This window comes from Apostichopus japonicus, chromosome 16 (genome assembly GCF_037975245.1).
Source record: "Apostichopus japonicus isolate 1M-3 chromosome 16, ASM3797524v1, whole genome shotgun sequence".
In the NCBI taxonomy this organism is placed as follows: Eukaryota; Metazoa; Echinodermata; class Holothuroidea; order Aspidochirotida; family Stichopodidae; genus Apostichopus; species Apostichopus japonicus.
The window spans coordinates 15,158,880-15,179,218 of record NC_092576.1 but is presented as its reverse complement, the minus strand read 5'-3'; the positions used below and the strand labels follow the sequence as shown (position 1 = coordinate 15,179,218).

General features: G+C 34.4%; 2 long non-coding RNA genes across 3 annotated transcripts; both read right to left on the bottom strand.

Annotated features, from left to right (window-relative positions):
- Window positions 1–3,307: 3,307 nt before the first annotated feature.
- Window positions 3,308–14,445, bottom strand: LOC139982891 (uncharacterized). 2 transcript variants are annotated; one of them, XR_011798414.1, is made up of 3 exons: window positions 13,197–14,445; window positions 11,907–12,453; window positions 3,308–3,832 (listed from the first exon to the last, which is right to left on the bottom strand). It is a non-coding gene; the product is annotated as an uncharacterized lncRNA (long non-coding RNA). The 2 variants fall into 2 exon arrangements; XR_011798413.1 differs by lacking the exon at window positions 13,197–14,445 and having other exon boundaries at window positions 11,907–12,649.
- A 2,277-nt stretch (window positions 14,446–16,722) lies between these two features.
- On the bottom strand, window positions 16,723–20,339 carry LOC139982890 (uncharacterized). The gene is made up of 3 exons (XR_011798412.1): window positions 19,348–20,339; window positions 17,605–18,924; window positions 16,723–17,182 (listed from the first exon to the last, which is right to left on the bottom strand). It is a non-coding gene; the product is annotated as an uncharacterized lncRNA (long non-coding RNA).

Sequence of the window (20,339 nt, the reverse complement as noted above, 5' to 3'; positions counted from 1 at the left end):
TTTTCTGGATAATTCTCTGTTGAGCCATCATTGTTGATATCTTCATTAAAATATGGTCATATTAAAAATGTTAAACAATAAGAAACCTGTCTACAGAATATAATAATTAAAAACTACACGCTCTTCTAATACTGCTAACGAGCTAACGAAGTGAAAGAATTAAGGGTCCCGTTATTCTCCGCTCACGGTGCTTTCCTTTACAACGTTTTTGTCAGCGGAAAATAATGGGTTTTTTGAGGAGCAGATTGGCTTACCGAACTTATTATAGGCGCAATGAAATGATTTAGGACGATGAAGGAGGATACAATTTGGCTGGAATTATGCTTCGAGACTGTAGATTCTTACGATAGCTTAGGTTTGGAAGAGGATTGATGATTAAGTACAATTGGCGCGGTGATAATGAATTTAGTTAACCAGCGCTATCTTATTTGGTTGTTGTTATCGATCTTTGTGAAAGAGGTAAAATCGAACTGCCGTATGAAATGTTTTGGTCTTGCTAAGTTTCATACCTTATGGAGTATCTCTTTTGGAAAGACCCAGATGGTTTAACCAAGTGATGTACTGTATTCTCATTAACATGTTGTATTCTTTTGATAAAATCATGTCCAGTGCGAGAATATATATATGCCTATGTGTATATAGTAATTATCCCTAATTCTTAATTGGAATCAAATATTATACATATATAGATAATGTCGGCGCCTACGGCCTATACGTTGGTGGGTATCGTGTATGGTGTTATTATCATATAATTCATATCTTCATTCAGTATAGTTTGTGAACTGTATCGCCAACGTTAGTAACAATGGAAGTAACCCCGCGAAGTGTGAAGCGAAAAATGGAAGGGGTGGGCAGTTTTCGAAAACAATTGGTACATTCCGCAGTAAAGTGCACCTGAAACTCTAGGTTTCAAATTAGAAACAGATTGGACACAAATGCTCCTGAAACACACTTTATTTTGGTCACCACATCTTTACATTGGGCTTGGATAGAGTAAAATTGTACTTGTTGTTAGGCAGGCGCATTGTATTGGGGCGGGGGATACTATAGTTATGGTTCTTAGCCTTGGGTCCTGTAATTGGTAGGTTAAAATGGCTTTCAGGAGACTTTCATCCGCACGATTGTATATATCACCAAAATAAGGGGGAGAGAAGTTTTGTAGCAGTCTAAAGGTATATTCACCAATAAAAGAAGTATAATACACCTAATGAATAACTGGTAGCTGAAATAAAAGACACTTCTCTGCCCTTGTGTATTTTCTATTTAAAATCAAAAGAACCTGTCTCCTAATAACATTCAAATGCAACAACAACACTTAAATAGGTACCCATAGATTGTCATAGCCGTATTATAGCCCTCAGACTCGCCATTCCTCCCCTTTGTCTGTGAAGTGGTCCCTTATGAAGAAATCAGTTACAACCTTGGTGTGCACACTATGAAGGACATGCTGTATAGCTGGACAGCGATGATATCAATTATTGGAAATAGTTTTTTGTTTCCTCGTTGAAAGCAATGGAACCTATGAAGTCAGGTCGGCATATCTGTGTGTGACACTTTAGTTTGCATGCATTATAACTGAACAATGGAATGATTGATCAATAACATACTTGGTGGGTACTAGGGAAATAGTTAATCATGGTTGAGCGCACTTGGGAACTACCCCCAAGGCCCTGCCCATGCCCTCTTTTCTCCCCGTAGGGACAGGCGAGGAGTTAGTTCCTGCTACCTGAAAGTCTATTGGTGTTCTGTATACAAAATGCCCAGCATTCTAGCACATGCCCGTTTCAACCTATTTGTATGTTCTGATATCCTTGACCCTCCAGTGCCTTCAATGTTCCCTCGGAAACGAGCAGAACTTTATGGTTAACGGAGCTTGCTGCCTGAAGCATGGCCATCACCAAGGAATCAAACGGACTTTAGCCCCTACCTCCATGTTGAGAGCATGATAAAACCCTGCACAGGAACAAGTCAAAAAGCTTTCAATATTATGAAGCAAATGTCTCCAATCACTTTTATTTCTTATTGTAATGCAATTTTTAATACGACTATTGACTCTTGTAAAAAACTTGAATAGTTCATTCGTTGAAGGATATTAAGTATGAAATCCTATCATTTAATTATCTTCTACATCATTGGTTGTCATAATGGATCTCCGATACATGCATCAAGTGCATCAGGTGCGCACAGTTCATTGCCCATCCTGGCCTCCTGAATATAAGTGCACCCTGGATGTAGTTAGCCTAGGCCCATATACCGGTTACGGCGTCCTTTCGGATGCGATATGACTAAAGCCTAATGACAACAATTATCACCTCCTCATTTTACTTGAAACTGTATCCCTAAGGGTAAATGAACTTGACAGAATAACATTGGATGGCGGTTATGATGTCCTGGGCTTATGTCACTAACAATTAAATACTACGCAAATAGGCTTAGTCTAACTTATGGCTATGGTCGTAGCCTTGCTCTTGGTCTAACTTAGGTTAGTCTAGGTCATAACTTAAGTCTAGAATATTTCAGTATATTACCATAACTAGAATTAATATAATAATATTCAAACTCAACCTCCTTTTGCAAAATATTCCCAACACTGTAAATGGCAAAAGGGGCCTAAGAAGTACAGGCCTAGCCAGTAATCTGAGTTTTGAGGTAGGCAAAGCCTAATCAACCTAGCCAGGCCTAATTCACTAACCATGTTCGGACACAGCTTTGTAGGCAAAAGGACACACTCAAGCCACTAATCGTGCTAACATTTCTTCCTTTGATGACTGTGACTGAATATAGAAATCCATCAAACATTTTGCACTCTCACTTCATAAGGTGGGGATCTTTTATTCTGCATAAACTACTACCCACTTTGCAAAATTGACATGAAATTGAGAGCTGCATGAACAGATTACACAAAAGTAAGGATGTGTGGGAAAGAGGGGGGGGGGGGGGGCATTTCAAGGCATTTTCCAGGGACAATTATGACGTTATCTGAGTGGAGCACTCATGATTCTGAATATGACATGTAATTCTATACGAAATACGTCAAAATATTGACACTTGTCTGTCTATTGTGCGCGAAAAGCTTGTATTCTCAAAGTGCGTATTTGCATGCCCTACTATAACGTACAAATTGCACATATTTTGCTAGTTTCAACCGTTTGTCTTGCGCACATGGAAAGCATATTCTATGTTCGGCTTGAACGCTTCCATTAAATTGCTTGCGCATATACGTTCCAATTCTACACAGAGTGCAGAAAATGTTCGCAAACATTTCCGAATAAAATTTGCAGGAGTGAAGAAACACAAGTGACAGCAGTCAGTTTCGTGGTTTTATTAAGCTAGAAGTCATGTTATGAAGTCATATATCATCATTTTTTTTGTAGTCGTTGATACTTGAAAGTTTTACCAAAATTAAATAAAATAAATTAAGTCACTCAAATATTAATTAATTAATAAAAAAAATCCAACAGGAAGGGGATTTAACTGACCTAATTAGCAATTTTTGCATATATTAAATGGCTGATTTAAAAATTTGGTTCTCATATCATTACTTCAGGATAAGTAACTTAGCAATCAAGAGAAAAGTCGGGGATCTCTCTCCTTATTAACTAGTGATACAGGGTTAAATAATTCCGTCATGTCGCATTCTCTAATTTCTCGTTAAAATCACCCCATAAGTAGCACATTTTGCATGCTTTGGTAGAAAAATTATTACATTAAATTCAGTTATTACACTATAGTATCACATAATCAGTTCACCAATTCGAAAGGCTTCATAACATGGAGCTTAGGTTGACCACTGAGAGGCATTGTGTTGGATTTACGTCCACTTGATTTCTGCCTGGAAAGAACAAATGGAAATCATTATCAGCATGTATCATACACATGCACGTGAGTGATTGCTACAGCTGACTTGATATTGCATGAAATGAGAGAACTAAAACGTAGACCTTGACACCTCAGTTGGTAGCTTATCGAAGAATTTGCAGTCCTTAATTCACTGCGTCAAAAAAGGCCTTTCCTCTTTGAAAAAAAAACCCAGCATGTTTTACTAGTGTATCTACTATATGAAGAAGTGTAATTATACCTGTGTGCAGGGGGGTAGGAGCCGGGTGCACTGGGGCACGTGCCCCCACTTTTCATAAAATTTTACTATTTTACAAAATAGCAAATGTGCCCTACTGGCAAATAAAATGTGCCCCTTTGATTAAGAACTGTCTTTTGGATATAGCCTTGTTAATTTTAATTATTTATTTTAATTATTTATTTATAGTCTGTACATGCTAAGGATTTAACCGAGGTTGCTAAAGACTTTTGTTCAAGGAATGAAAACAGGAGGAATTTTTTGGGAAAGTTCTAAATAATGGATCGACAGAAGTATATATGTAGGTTGATAGAGTCACGTGCACCATAATAGTATTGATAGCATACTAAAACATCATATATATTTAAGTGATATGGCCGGTGTGTATCGGTTTATAGCATATCGAGTGGTAGTTGTGGAATGAGAAAGTGCCCCTCCGAGGTTGTGCCCCCACTTTTTGGAAGCTTCCTACCCCTCTGCCTGTGTGTATATTTAGTTGGCTCAATTAATTCTTCGACTATGTATAAAACCAATTTTTGGAGTACTTGTGGCATGTATTTGTCTATATTACAGAGTCACATTGTAATAGTGAGGAAGACAATGTAAGTCAGATATTCAGCGTCACAGGGTGGTAGACCATGAAAGTCAGATACCACTAGAGTCACATTGTGGTAGTGATGGAGACAATGTAAGTCAGATACCCCAGAGTCTCTTTGCAGTAGTGAGGAAGACGAAGAAAGTCAGATACAATCAGAGTCATATTGTGGTAGTGCGGAAGAACATTGAAGTCAGATACCCATGAGACTCATTGTCGTACAATGGAAGTCAGATACCCTCAGACTCACATTGCGGTGGTGAGGAAGACAATGGAATCAGATACTCTGTGGTTGTCTTGGTGTATATCTTTGTGATCCACTGAGAGAAATATGTATCTAACCCAATTTTTTTTTTACTACAATTAGAAATCAAGAAAACATATTTTAGATATAACATGCACAATTTGAGGAGATATTCTGCCCAAAGTAAGTAAAAAAGGTCAAAATGTACTCAATCAATTCTGATAATTAAGCTTTTTGTGAACAAAACTTGGTACGATGGTACGTAGCATGATGAAACAAATCTTGTTTTCTTCCTGAAGATTGCTTTTTCAAAACTTAAATTGTATGTTTAAAACATTTCTCATAACCTAATTCTGGCTCTGTGACCAATTCAAAATAAAGAAAACATGAACGAACTCTAGACAAATCGAGCCCACGCCTGCTACATGCTATAGTACAGTTATATAAACTAAAGTCATGTATCGTAATTCCAATCTGAGAACCATCAATATTTATTTCCAGAAATATATTCCAGACTCTTTTGTGCTTTCAGCAATCAAAATAACACATTTTTGAACTAACATGCACAACTTGAGAAATTGTGAAGTTAATTTCATTAAAGAAACGGTCCCAGATTGAAGTACCTCGCATACGTTTTTCCTTTCAAATAACGTCACGGTAATGCCTATTCGGTTAAAACTATACAAATCTGATAAGCACAACTATTGATTTCAATAATATTGTTTCAAATTTGTTTCTACTTTCAGGAATCAGTTGAATCACATTTTCGAATTATGCTCAATTTGAGAAACTGATCTTATACAAATCCATACAGTTTGAAAAAAATATCAATGCCTTTGGATACTTTAAATTCGTCTGTTAGAATCACACAGCAAGGCTAAACACATTGTGATATATTCTAATTTGAAATGCACCTCAATTTATTTCCAGAAACAATTCCAGTTTAAGTGCCAGATTTTAGATAAAATCCTCATCAAAATCATACAAATTGAGAAAAATCTATGTCTTCGAGCACAGTTCTCGTTTATATATTGCGTTATTTAAAAAACTCCTCTATCGTTCGTGCATTAATAATAAGGCCTCGCCTTGAGCTCATTTTTAAGTTACAGAATGAATGGAAATGTGACTGTTAATGTTCATATATCTGAAACCCCAAGATTAAATACATATTTTGATAGACATCCCTCTTTAACCTCTCCCCCGGTATTGCGAGTAACCTCTTGTCCAGAAATCATGATTCACCATCACACTACCCCCCCCCCCCTCCCTATTGATGAAACGCCCATGCCTCATATCCATGCTTCTCCTCACTCCCATTCCCCGATCATCAAATCCACCTACACTACTTCCGTAACACCAGTGTCCAAAAACTATGCCTTTCCCCTCCTTCACAAATTACTGGCTACGCGCCTGCATGATTAGCACTGCGCCCATGCCTCCCATCTATGCACCCCCCCCCCCAGACCATCAAATCCACCTACAACACTCCCACGACTCCACTGGTAGAATTTCATTACAGCTACCTATAAGTGTGACTTTGTGATTTTGCTATTCCATTTATGTGTACGTATGCATATTGGCATACTACCTATATCTCCCATACATAATAACACTATATTGTGCCTGTGCTAACATATGCCTCTTAAAAGTAACATTTGAGCATAGGTTAACCGAAATGGTATTGCATTACATATGCATTACTTGGCCACAAAAAGGCCCTAAGAGGTGTACACTCTATATATGTATTGTTTTATGGTTGGTGTTTACCATGCCCCTACCGTGGGATTTAGTCACATGACCAAAATGTAAACAATTACCCCAATCTGTAGGATTTTTACCTATATATGGATCCAGGGGTATATATATATATATATGAAAACGTAATGAGAATGAAAATCCAGAACAGTGAAAAAACGTCCAGCCTCCACCGGGATTCGAACCCGGACCTCCCGCTTTGTACGCGGACACCCTAACAAACTAGGCCATGGACGCTGATTGTATATATATATATATATATATATATATATATATATATATATATATATATATATATATATATATATATATATATATATATATATATATATATATATAATTGAAATTAGGTTTTATTTTTATTTTTATTTTTTTATATTTTTGCTCCTCATTTATGTCATTCTTTTGGTATTCCTTTCTTTTGCTTAGTTTACAATGCTTGCTTTGTTTGCTCTGTTTTTTTTCTTTACATGTGAGATTTATCATTTGTTTTAATTATATTCACATGACATCCAACACACATAACATATGCACATTACAAATACACTCAGTTATAGTGCTATATTTTTATATTTGTATCGCTACTCGGTTTTTCATTCTATAGGTCTGTTACAATACACTGAAAAAATAAACTAGTCAATATTGCCACGGACTAACGTTAAAATAGTCTGTAACGTTAGTCAATGCACACGGACTTGCAAAAATCTTCGTTTCATCGCTGCTTCTTAGTCAGTTTACACTGACTAAGGAAAATATAATCGCAGCTTAGTCGGTGGCGACGGACTAAGGTATATTAACCCATGGACTAAGAACGATACGGACACCCGATTTACGCCATAAGCGTAGCTTAGTCGGTGTCGACGGACTAATGTATTTTAACCCAATTCGATTCACTTCAATTTGGAAACCGAGAGGCAACGGCAGCTTGCTGGACTTGGCATAGTTTCATACGATCACTCTAAGCAACTTTCAACCGTAAATCACCCAAGAAGGTCTTTAGAAGAATGGAGGTATTAACTGCCATCATCGGCCTACCTGTTATTCCTTTAACTTGAAGGTAAAATTAAAGTTAATTGTTAGGCCACTGGCACTAGTACTGTATTATGGTTAGTGTAACGCTACCGTTGTCACGCTGGCCTTTCGCAATACACAAGTGCAATGACAGTGAGTAGCCTATAGGCTTCTACTGGGTACTGCAGTGCATTCTCAACACTAAAGTGTGCATTCTAAACACAAATTAACAATGTGTTATGTGTGTATTGGGCTAGATTGAACAGTGGCACATAATCTTCTAATTTATTCCCAAACAAATGCTGGAACTATAAGTCTCAATAGTTTATTTGAAGTCTACACTCATTTGGTAAAGATTTCCTGTAATTTCCCATGTGAATCTAAATGGGTAGGCTTTGTGATATTGAATAAGCAAGGCTAGACCTTCAAACGTACAGTCACAGTAGGCTGAACAAATTATGTTGGCTAGTCAACGGTAATATATGTTGCGAGCAGTCAGGATGCACGCTTCAGTTCTATTTAACCTTTTCATTTATCATTTTTTAGTATTTAATTTCCGGTCACGCCTAGGAAACAATTGCGACATTCCTTCACGGTCGACTTGTTTACTGTAAGAAGTATTAACCGTTTTTTCTCAGGAAAGCTTGATAGTCTGAAGTTATAATAACATGTGCTTTTAGTACACTGCCAAAAGAGTAAGTTGTTGTATTTGTATTGATATTTTATGTAGAAGTAACGGAAAATTTAGTATGTTTAGTTTGGTCTAATTGCACGTTTTTTTTCTGTCCAATGTAGTGCAGGGTTCACTTGCGCGAATTCAAATTATTCTGTTTATGTATATGTATATGCATCGATTCGTAGATTATGTTTTTTTGACATTTATTTGTAATTCAAGCATATCTGTTTAGTAGCCAAGTTTAAAGGTTAAGATTAATTAGTTTTCTCTTTTTGATCCTAGATTGAATGAAACTCATTGACGTAAATAATAGATCAGATGAAAATGATACAGTTTAACGCAGTTGCTAAAACTCTGGGTATTCTCTAGTCTTCGCCGGTCCATTATATACTTTAGTTCTACTAGTAAGACTAAATCAAAACGACCGAAAGACAAACTTAGTGTAACAAAGTACTGCTTCTTCTCTAGCCTAGGTCTAAACAGGCTTGTTATGTGAGCAAGCAAAATAACAACTAAAAACGATTAGGCCTATAAATAAGTTGGCTCAGGGCACTTCTGTTTCTAAAATTTTATATTTTTAAAGATCATAAAAACAAACAAAGATTTAGCCCATGTTTTATTATCTCTGTATTCTGGGCATTTGATTCTGGTTGCAATGGTGATGACACTCTCGTTCAAATTTTCAGCTTTATACAGTCTGCTTCAAACTTTGGGATTGTTTTTTGAGACTATAGTGGAAGCAAATCTCACATAACTTTGTGGTGACAACTTTATTTAATTTTTTGTTCAAATGATGAATACTTTGCTGTTTCTTTTTTCCAGCAGGAATTGAAAAGCCAAATATCTAAGTCAAGGGTGAGGTTTCCTGTGATGTACGACACCAGTGTGGAGACAACAACAGAAGAGGAGAACTGTGTTATATATGGCTTAAAGACATGTTTTAAGATGATATATTGGTACCCTTCGCAGAACAAAGGAGTTTATCCAAGAGTCCAAAAAGCAAAGGAACAAGTACCATAGAGAAAAAAGATGGACGAGTGAGTTTAACTATTGTACCCAACTGTTTAATGATATTAAAGATACTTTTCATAACCTGTTTAAAAAAAAAACAGTCTAGTATATCATTTACGTGCAAGCTTCATAAGTTTGGTCAAAGTTTCACTGATCTGTAGAGCGGGAGTCCAGAGGGTTTGGTTAGCTGGGAAGGTAACCAATTGCCTGGTACATCACAATGTTCACAATGCATTCCTGTATATGAAACCTGACGACTGGCAAACCGACTGTGGTGGATGTGGCTGGGAGAGCAATTTTAAAGTCACCTCATAGCTAACCTAGATCAGCTTTCATGGTAACCACATCAAAGTAAGAACAATGTGTCAGGTATGGCCCCAAGAGCAACAAATGGCCATTGCCAGTAATTATTGGTGGTGGGGTACCCCTGCCAGTGATCAACAATTGACCCCTCACGGCTGACCTAGGTCAGCTCATGAGGTAACCACTTGAAACCTACTGGAAAATGTTGGTTAGGACTTCAGATACAAGGGATGGGCATTGCCAGTAATCTTTATTGGTGGGGTACCCCTGCCAGAAGACCCCCAATATGCCCATCCCCTCATTGACCTAGGTGAGCTCATGATTTGACCAGTTGAAACCTACAAGAAAATGATAGGTATCACTTCATATGTAAGGATGGGCATTTCCAGTATTTTATATTGGTGGGCCACCACTGCCAGAGTCCACCCATCCCTTACATATAGAATCCTGCCAATCATTTTCCAGTAGTTTTCAACTGGTTAAATCATGAGCTGACCTAGATCAATGAGGGGGGGGGCATTTTGGGGGTCTACTGGCAGGGGTACCCCACCAATAAAAATTACTGGCAATGCCCATCAGTTGTATCTGAAGTCCTAACCAACATTTTCCAGTAGGTTTCAAGTGGTTACCTCATGAGCTGACCTAGGTCAGCCTTGAGGGGTCAATTAAAGATCACTGGCAGGGGTACCCCACCACCAATAATTACTGGCAATGGCCATTTGTTGCTCTTGGGGCCATACCTGACACATTGTACTTACTTTGATGTGTTACCATGAAAACTGATCTAGGTTAGCTATGAGGTGACTTTAAAATTGCTCTCCCAGCCACACCCACCACAGTCGGTTTGCCAGTCGTCTGGTTTCATATACAGGAATGCACTGTGAACATTGTGATGTACAAGGCAATTGGTTACCTTCCCAGCTAACCAAACCCTCTGGGCTCCCGGTCTATTGGGATCATTATTAACATGATTAACATAATTATTACGCTTTGAAAAATAACTTGGTGTTATGCTGTGCAAAGCTAATAATTATTTGGTAAAGCTGCTATTCCTGGCTTATAATTTGAGGGACCTAGATTTAAATGTATACCTCCCAATATGTTATAAAATTTTAATGTAAATGTATGTTTATAATAATGTGAGCTATCATATGCTATATCTGTATCTGTGCTTACACGTATATCATATTTTCTGTTGACAGGTCAATAATGGTGCAGATTTTGGCTTCCTGAAGACAAGTGAGAGGCCATTTGTAGTTAAGAGAAACACTCTTTGTTCGTGAAGACTTAACTGGTGTCGATTTGGGGTACCACTTTAAAACGAAAGTCATGAGGAACCCTTGCCCAAGATTCAACTTTGCATTATTGTGCAGTGCTATACTTTTGCGATTCATGTTTGATCCATTAACTTGTCTTAACTTTGTTGGAATAAAATCATATTTTCAGATTTTTGTTTACAGTGATTTCTTCTCTATCTGTCGAAAGTCAGCCTTTGTAGACATCAGAAGTTTTATCAGAAATAAATACTGCCAACGTACACATTATTTGTGTTTCTTCTGCTCTCTTTTCTTTCAGTGATGCTAGTCAGTGAAACTAGTCGGGTTTAATTCTTTCAGTGATTCTAGTCAGTGCAACTAGTCAGTCGATACCGACTAAGAAAGGTTAGTCGGGAGAGGCACCATCCTGACTAATGTAAAACCTGCTATAAACTAGTCGGTGGCTCATATAAATTAGTCGGTAAAGACCGACTAATGTCACAAACTAATGTAACTGACTAATATACATTTATCGACTAAGAAATTGTTGATCGACTAAGCTGACGGACTAAGATGACCGACTAAGAAATCCAACTGACTAAGGAATAAATTAGTCGGTATAGCAACTGACTAAGGCTATGTTAGTCGGGAGAGGCACCAGATGGACTAACGTTATGTTAGTCGGTGAACCAATTTAAGTTTTCAGTGTACCATTATTGTAAGAACAATGGTGTTCATACTAAATGATGTTCTTGTCTCCATCTTTCTGAAGCTATTTTCTCTGTCTCTTTGATACTTCCATATATTTTACTCGTAATGGCTACTCGCTATTCCCATAATTCGCGCTTTTACAAAAGCTTGTTTAGCTGCAGGCAAACCAACATGAATGAAATTCATTCAAGGTTCATCAAAAGGCGAAAAAATAATATGTATCTAACTGGTATCACCTCATCGGTACCAATAGGCAAACATTTCAATACCTGCAAAGTCTCTCCCTCATATCTGTTGGCGTGTAAATGCAAAGAAAGAACTGAGATAAAATGAACATACTAAAATAAGATTGCAGCAGTAAAACTTGTATTGTTCTTCTGCCAGCGTATTAAAAAAAAACCACCAAAAGAACGGACGCAAAAGAGAATACACCAACAGCCGAACACCAAGATATGATATGATATGATACACCTCGTATTACGCTTCCACCCGAAGGTGCTTCAGCAGACTAAGGAAATCCTTAGTCGGAAATTATTGAGGTTCCAAGTTTTTGTGCGTGGAAGGACACGGGCGAATCTCGCCTTCTCTTTTCGAATAGTGCCCTGACGTAACGAGGCAGGGGTGTGTAGTCCTGCTCCCGGGACAGCAATTTAACGTCCCCTCCGAAGGACGTGAGTACCGCTTTCCACGTGTAGCCACTTTCCTACCACGAGAAAGGAGCGGGTTGAAAATTGGTGTCATTGTCGACACCGAGGTTTGAACCAGGGACCTCAGGTACTGCAGACGTGTACTCTCCCGTTCTGCCACCTCACCGCTCTAAAATTTAAATGGAAGTACTCAGATTATGATATGATATGATGCGAACACCAAAGAAAGTCGAACAAACCCACCAACAGAACGGACGCAAAAGAGAATACGCTGGCAGAAGAACAATACACCAACAAGCCTATAATCCCCGGTAATCCCGACGAGGATCCTATATATTCATGGAGCATAACTTGAAACTATTGGACAGAGCGTAATATATGTTGATACTAGATGAGACTAGTGGAACACTAGTAGTTGTTACTCGGAGTTTCACGCGTTATAGCGATCTTCAGACAACTCTGAAGTTGTCTGAAGATCGCTATATATATATATATATATATATATATATATATATATATATATATATATATATATATATATATATATATATATATATATATATATATAAATATTGTATAAGATAAATAATCTGTTTTTCATTCATAATACATTCTAAAAGGTTTTAACAGTAGAAAAAATATTTTTCTTTATAGTACAATGATTTTAAAGTGTCATTTTACTAGTTTTCCGTAACTTTTTGCTTGCTTTTGGCTCTTGACCTCACTAGCTTACAAACATATCATTGTGTGTTCATTAACTTGTCATTCATATCATCAATAAACATGTTATTGTATTAAAATCGTGCGTTACCAATGTTGTGCAAATTATAATATTTCATTCAAATTGTGTATACATGAAAATAAAGAATTTACAGGAATTGATTGACCTCGTTAATAATGATGAAGACTTACCGGCTATAAAGAAACGAACAGATGGAAATAAGTAAAAAAGGAAACATCATATACTAGAGAAAAACAGTAAAACACAAGCACAGTGACGTTAAAATGTCAGTTTACTATAACTGTAACAACTAGCTTTCCGTGCCTGATAAAGATGTTCGTTGTGCGTTATCAAAGTGGTGAAAATAATAACATTTCATTAAAAATGAAAAATAAAAAGGAATAAATATCCCTTGTCCATATGATTAATGTTTAAATATTAAAGTAACAACTTAATTTCAAAACAATCGTTCTTTTGCATTGATCTTGTCATCTTATAATCGATAAAATGTTAACGTATAAACTATTTCAAATGTTGTTAAATGAAAAATATTCCGTTATTATTATGTAAAAAAATAAGGAATTGATTAGAACTGAATTCCCTGGCTGTTGGTTTCTTTGAAGAGGGATTTGAAATTAATAAGTATACACAAAGGTAACTCATGTAAAAGACTTACCTTCTGAAACAAAATTACATAGAAAGAAGAAAAGAACTTTTAATATAGTTAATGGATCCTAGTAAAAAGTCAAACTCAGCGTCTTTAAAATGTACGTTTATTATAAGTAAAAAATGTACTTTTTTGTAGCAAATTCCCTGATTTTCATCTTCACCTCACTAGCTCATATCGTCAATTGTTAAATGTTTACGCTGCAAAAGAATAACAACAATCTTTCTATCTTCATAGACATTGCGATCCATGTTTTCGATGAGCATGTTCGTTGTGCGTTACCAATGCTGTCAAAATTGTAACATTTCCTTAAATAATGAAAAAAGAACAAGAATTCATATCCATGGTCCATATTATTAATGTTTAAATATTAAAGTAACAGCTTAGTTTCCAAACAATTGTTCTATCTTTACTGTACTTGTCGTTCATATCATCGATCAAGTTGTTATTGTATTAAATCGTGCGTGACCATTGTTGTGCATATTATAATATTTCATTCAAATTGTGTATACATGAAAATAAAGAATTTTGTGCAAATTATAATTTTTCATTGACAATGTTGATGATGAAAATCAAAAATTAACAGGAATTGATTTCTCTGGTGGCTTCTTTTTGAAAGGGAATATGTAATAACATGTATCTGCAATCTTTAATCATGATAAATACTTACCCCCTGAAAAGAAACGGATAGATATAAGGAAAGAACAAATCGTCATACAATAGAGAAAAACACAGCAAAGACACAAGCACAGTGACTGTAAAATAAAAGTTTATGACATTTTAAGTCATTAGTTATCATTAGCTTTCCACTGTTTGTGTCTCTAAACCTGGCTAACTGATACATTGATAGTTAAATATTAAAGTTACAAATTCATTTCAAAACAACCGTTCTATCTTCATTGAACTTGTCATCATATAATCGATGAACATGTTATTGAATTAAACTATTAAACAATGTTGCTAAATAAAACATTTCCATTAATATTATGTATGAAATAAGGAATCAATATGAATTAATTCTCCTGGTTGATGGTTTCTTTGAACAGGGATTTGATAATCATGAGTATACACAAAGGTAACTCATGAAAAAGACTTACCGACTGAAAAAAAAACATAGAAAGGAGAAAAGAACTTATCATATTTTAATGTAGTTAATGGATCCTAGTAAACAGACAAACACAGCGTCTTTAAAATGTACGTTTTCTACAAGTAAAACAGTTTTCTGTAGCCTATTCCTTGTTTTTGATCTTCACCTCACTAGCGCATATCGTCAATGGTTAAATGTTAAGCTACAAATTAATAACAACAATCGTTCTATCTTCATAGACATTGCGATCCATGTTTTCGATGAGCATGTTCGTTGTGCGTTACCAATGTTGTCAAAATTGTAACATTTCCTTAAATAATGTCAAAAGAACAAGAATTCATATCCCTGGTCAATATCATTAATGTTTAAATAATAAAGTAACAACTTAGTTTCCAAACAATTGTTCTATCTTTACTGAACTTGTTATTCATATCATCGATAAACTTGTTATTGTATTAAATCGTGCGTGACCATTGTTGTGCAAATTATAATATTTCATTCAAATTGTGTATACATGAAAATAAAGAATTTTGTGCAAATTATAATTTTTCATTGACAATGTTGATGATGAAAATCAACATTTAACAGGAATTGATTTCTCTGTTGGCTTTTTTTGAAAGGGGAATATGTAATAACATGTATCTGCAATCTTTAATCATGATAAAGACTAACCTCCTGAAAAGAAACGGATCGATAGAAGAAAAGAACAAATTGTCATATCATAGAGAAAAAAAGCAAAGACACAAGCACAGTGACTATAAAACATAAGTTTATGACATTTGAAATCATTAGTTATCATTAGCTTTCCACTGTTTGTGTCTCTAAACCTGGCTAACTGATACATTGTTGGTTAAATATTAAAGTTACAAATTCATTTCAAAACAACCGTTCTATCTTCATTGAAGTTGTCATCATGTAATCGATGAACATGTTATTGAATGAAACTATTAAACAATGTTGTTAAATAAAACATTTCGATTAATATTATGTATGAAATAATGATTTATTATGAATTAATTCTCCTGGTTGATGGTTTCTTTGAAGAGGGATTTGAAATTAATCAGTATACACAAAGGTAACCCATGAAAAAGACTTACCTTCTGAAACAAAATTACATAGAAAGAAGAAAAGAACTTATCATCTTTTAATATAGTTAATGGATCCTAGTAAAAAGTCAAACTCAGCGTCTTTAAAATGTACGTTTATTATAAGTGAAAAATGTACTTTTTTGTAGCAAATCATCATATAATCGATGAACATGTTATTGAATTAAACTATTAAACAATGTTGTTAAATAAAACATTTCGATTAATATTATGTATGAAATAATGATTTATTATGAATTAATTCTCCTGGTTGATGGTTTCTTTGAAGAGGGATTTGAAATTAATCAGTATACACAAAGGTAACCCATGAAAAAGACTTACCTTCTGAAACAAAATTACATAGAAAGAAGAAAAGAACTTATCATCTTGTAATATAGTTAATGGATCCTAGTAAAAAGTCAAACTCAGCGTCTTTAAAATGTACGTTTATTATAAGTAAAAAATGTACTTTTTTGTAGCAAATTCCCTGATTTTCATCTTCACCTCACTAGCTCATATCGTCAATTGTTAAATGTTTAAGCTGCAAATGAATAACAACAATCTTTCTATCTTCATAGACATTGCGATCCATGTTTTCGATGAGCATGTTCGTTGTGCGTTACCAAATGTTGTCAAAATTGTAACATTTCCTTAAATAATGAAAAAAGAACAAGAATTCATATCCCTGGTCCATATCATTAATGTTTTAATATTAAAGTAACAGCTTAGTTTCCAAGCAATTGTTCTATCTTTGCTGAACTTGTCATTCATATCATCGATAAACTTGTTATTGTATTAAATCGTGCGTGACCATTGTTGTGCAAATTATAATATTTCATTCAAATTGTGTAAACATGGAAGTAAAGAATTTACAGGAATTGATTGACCTCGTTGGAACAGATAATGACACGGTTCTACAAATATTAATAATGATGAAGACTTACCGGCTGTAAAGAAACGAACAGATGGAAAGAAGTAAAAAAAAACATCATATACTAGAGAAAAACAGTAAAAACACAAGCACAGTGGCATTAAAATGTCAGTTTACTATAACTGTAACAACTAGTTTTCCGAAGTTTTCCCTGCTTTGGGTCTTAACCTTATTGCTTACAACATATCGTTGTATATTCATTGAACTCGTCATTCATATACTCGATACACATGTTATTGTCTTAAATCGTGCGTTACCAATGTTGTGCAAATTATTATTTTTCATTGACAATGTTGATGATGAAAATAGAAAATTAACAGGAATTGATTTCTCTGTTGGCTTCTCTTGAAAGGGGAATATGTAATAACATGTATCTGCAATCTTTAATCATGATAAAGACTTACCTCCTGAAAAGAAACGGATAGATAGAAGAAAAGAACAAATTGTCATATCATAGAGAAAAAAAGCAAAGACACAAGCACAGTGACTATAAAACATAAGTTTATGACATTTGAAATCATTAGTTATCTTTAGCTTTCCACTGTTTGTGTCTCTAAACCTGGCTAACTGATACATTGTTGGTTAAATATTAAAGTTACAAATTCATTTCAAAACAACCGTTCTATCTTCATTGAAGTTGTCATCATATAATCGATGAACATGTTATTGAATGAAACTATTAAACAATGTTGTTAAATAAAACATTTCGATTAATATTATGTATGAAATAATGATTTATTATGAATTAATTCTCCTGGTTGATGGTTTCTTTGAAGAGGGATTTGAAATTAATCAGTATACACAAAGGTAACCCATGAAAAAGACTTACCTTCTGAAACAAAATTACATAGAAAGAAGAAAAGAACTTATCATCTTTTAATATAGTTAATGGATCCTAGTAAAAAGTCAAACTCAGCGTCTTTAAAATGTACGTTTATTATAAGTAAAAAATGTACTTTTTTGTAGCAAATCATCATATAATCGATGAACATGTTATTGAATTAAACTATTAAACAATGTTGTTACATAAAACATTTCGATTAATATTATGTATGAAATAATGATTTATTATGAATTAATTCTCCTGGTTGATGGTTTCTTTGAAGAGGGATTTGAAATTAATCACTATACACAAAGGTAACCCATGAAAAAGACTTACCTTCTGAAACAAAATTACATAGAAAGAAGAAAAGAACTTATCATCTTTTAATATAGTTAATGGATCCTAGTAAAAAGTCAAACTCAGCGTCTTTAAAATGTACGTTTATTATAAGTAAAAAATGTACTTTTTTGTAGCAAATTCCCTGATTTTCATCTTCACCTCACTAGCTCATATCGTCAATTGTTAAATGTTTAAGCTGCAAATTAATAACAGCAATCTTTCTATCTTCATAGACATTGCGATCCATGTTTTCGATGAGCATGTTCGTTGTGCGTTACCAATGTTGTCAAAATTGTAACATTTCCTTAAATAATGAAAAAAGAACAAGAATTCATATCCCTGGTCCATATCATTAATGTTTAAATATTAAAGTAACAGCTTAGTTTCCAAGCAATTGTTCTATCTTTGCTGAACTTGTCATTCATATCATCGATAAACTTGTTATTGTATTAAATCGTGCGTTACCATTGTTGTGCAAATTATAATATTTCATTCAAATTGTGTAAACATGAAAATAAAGAATTTACAGGAATTGATTGACCTCGTTGGAACAGATAATGACACGGTTCTACAAATATTAATAATGATGAAGACTTACCGGCTGTAAAGAAACGAACAGATGGAAAGAAGTAAAAAAAAACATCATATACTAGAGAAAAACAGTAAAAACACAAGCACAGTGACATTAAAATGTCACTTTACTATAACTGTAACAACTAGTTTTCCGAAAGTTTTCCCTGCTTTGGGTCTTAACCTTATTGCTTACAACATATCGTTGTATATTCATTGAACTCGTCATTCATAATACACATGTTATTGTCTTAAATCGTGCGTTACCAATGTTGTGCAAATTATTATTTTTCATTGACAATGTTGATGATGAAAATAGAAAATTAACAGGAATTGATTTCTCTGGTGGCTTCTTTTGAAAGGGGAATATGTAATAACATGTATCTGCAATCTTTAATCATGATAAAGACTTACCGACTGAAAAGAAACGGATAGAAAGAAGGAAAGAACAAATCGTCATATAATAGAGAAAAAACAGCAAAGACACAAGCACAGTGACTATAAAATATAAGTTTATGACATTTGAAATCATTAGTTATCATTAGCTTTCCACTGTTTGTGTCTCTAAACCTGACTAACTGATACATTGATGGTTAAATATTAAAGTTACAAATTCATTTCAAAACAACCGTTCTATCTTCATTGAAGTTGTCATCATATAATCGATGAACATGTTATTGAATGAAACTATTAAACAATGTTGTTAAATAAAACATTTCGATTAATATTATGTATGAAATAATGATTTATTATGAATTAATTCTCCTGGTTGATGTTTTTTTTGAAGAGGGATTTGAAATTAATCAGTATACACAAAGGTAACCCATGAAAAAGACTTACCTTCTGAAACAAAATTACATAGAAAGAAGAAATGAACTTATCATCTTTTAATATAGTTAATGGATCCTAGTAAAAAGTCAAACTCAGCGTCTTTAAAATGTACGTTTATTATAAGTAAAAAATGTACTTTTTGTAGCAAATTCCCTGATTTTCATCTTCACCTCACTAGCTCATATCGTCAATTGTTAAATGTTTAAGCTGCAAATTAATAACAACAATCTTTCTATCTTCATAGACATTGCGATCCATGTTTTCGATGAGCATGTTCGTTGTGCGTTACCAAATGTTGTCAAAATTGTAACATTTCCTTAAATAATGAAAAAAGAACAAGAATTCATATCCCTGGTCCATATCATTAATGTTTAAATATTAAAGTAACAGCTTAGTTTCCAAGCAATTGTTCTATCTTTGCTGAACTTGTCATTCATATCATCGATAAACTTGTTATTGTATTAAATCGTGCGTTACCATTGTTGTGCAAATTATAATATTTCATTCAAATTGTGTAAACATGAAAGTAAAGAATTTACAGGAATTGATTGACCTCGTTGGAACAGATAATGACACGGTTCTACAAATATTAATAATGATGAAGACTTACCGGCTGTAAAGAAACGAACAGATGGAAAGAAGTAAAAAAAAACATCATATACTAGAGAAAAACAGTAAAAACACAAGCACAGTGACATTAAAATGTCACTTTACTATAACTGTAACAACTAGTTTTCCGAAAGTTTTCCCTGCTTTGGGTCTTAACCTTATTGCTTACAACATATCGTTGTATATTCATTGAACTCGTCATTCATAAACTCGATACACATGTTATTGTCTTAAATCGTGCGTTACCAATGTTGTGCAAATTATTATTTTTCATTGACAATGTTGATGATGAAAATAGAAAATTAACAGGAATTGATTTCTCTGGTGGCTTCTTTTGAAAGGGGAATATGTAATAACATGTATCTGCAATCTTTAATCATGTTAAATACTTA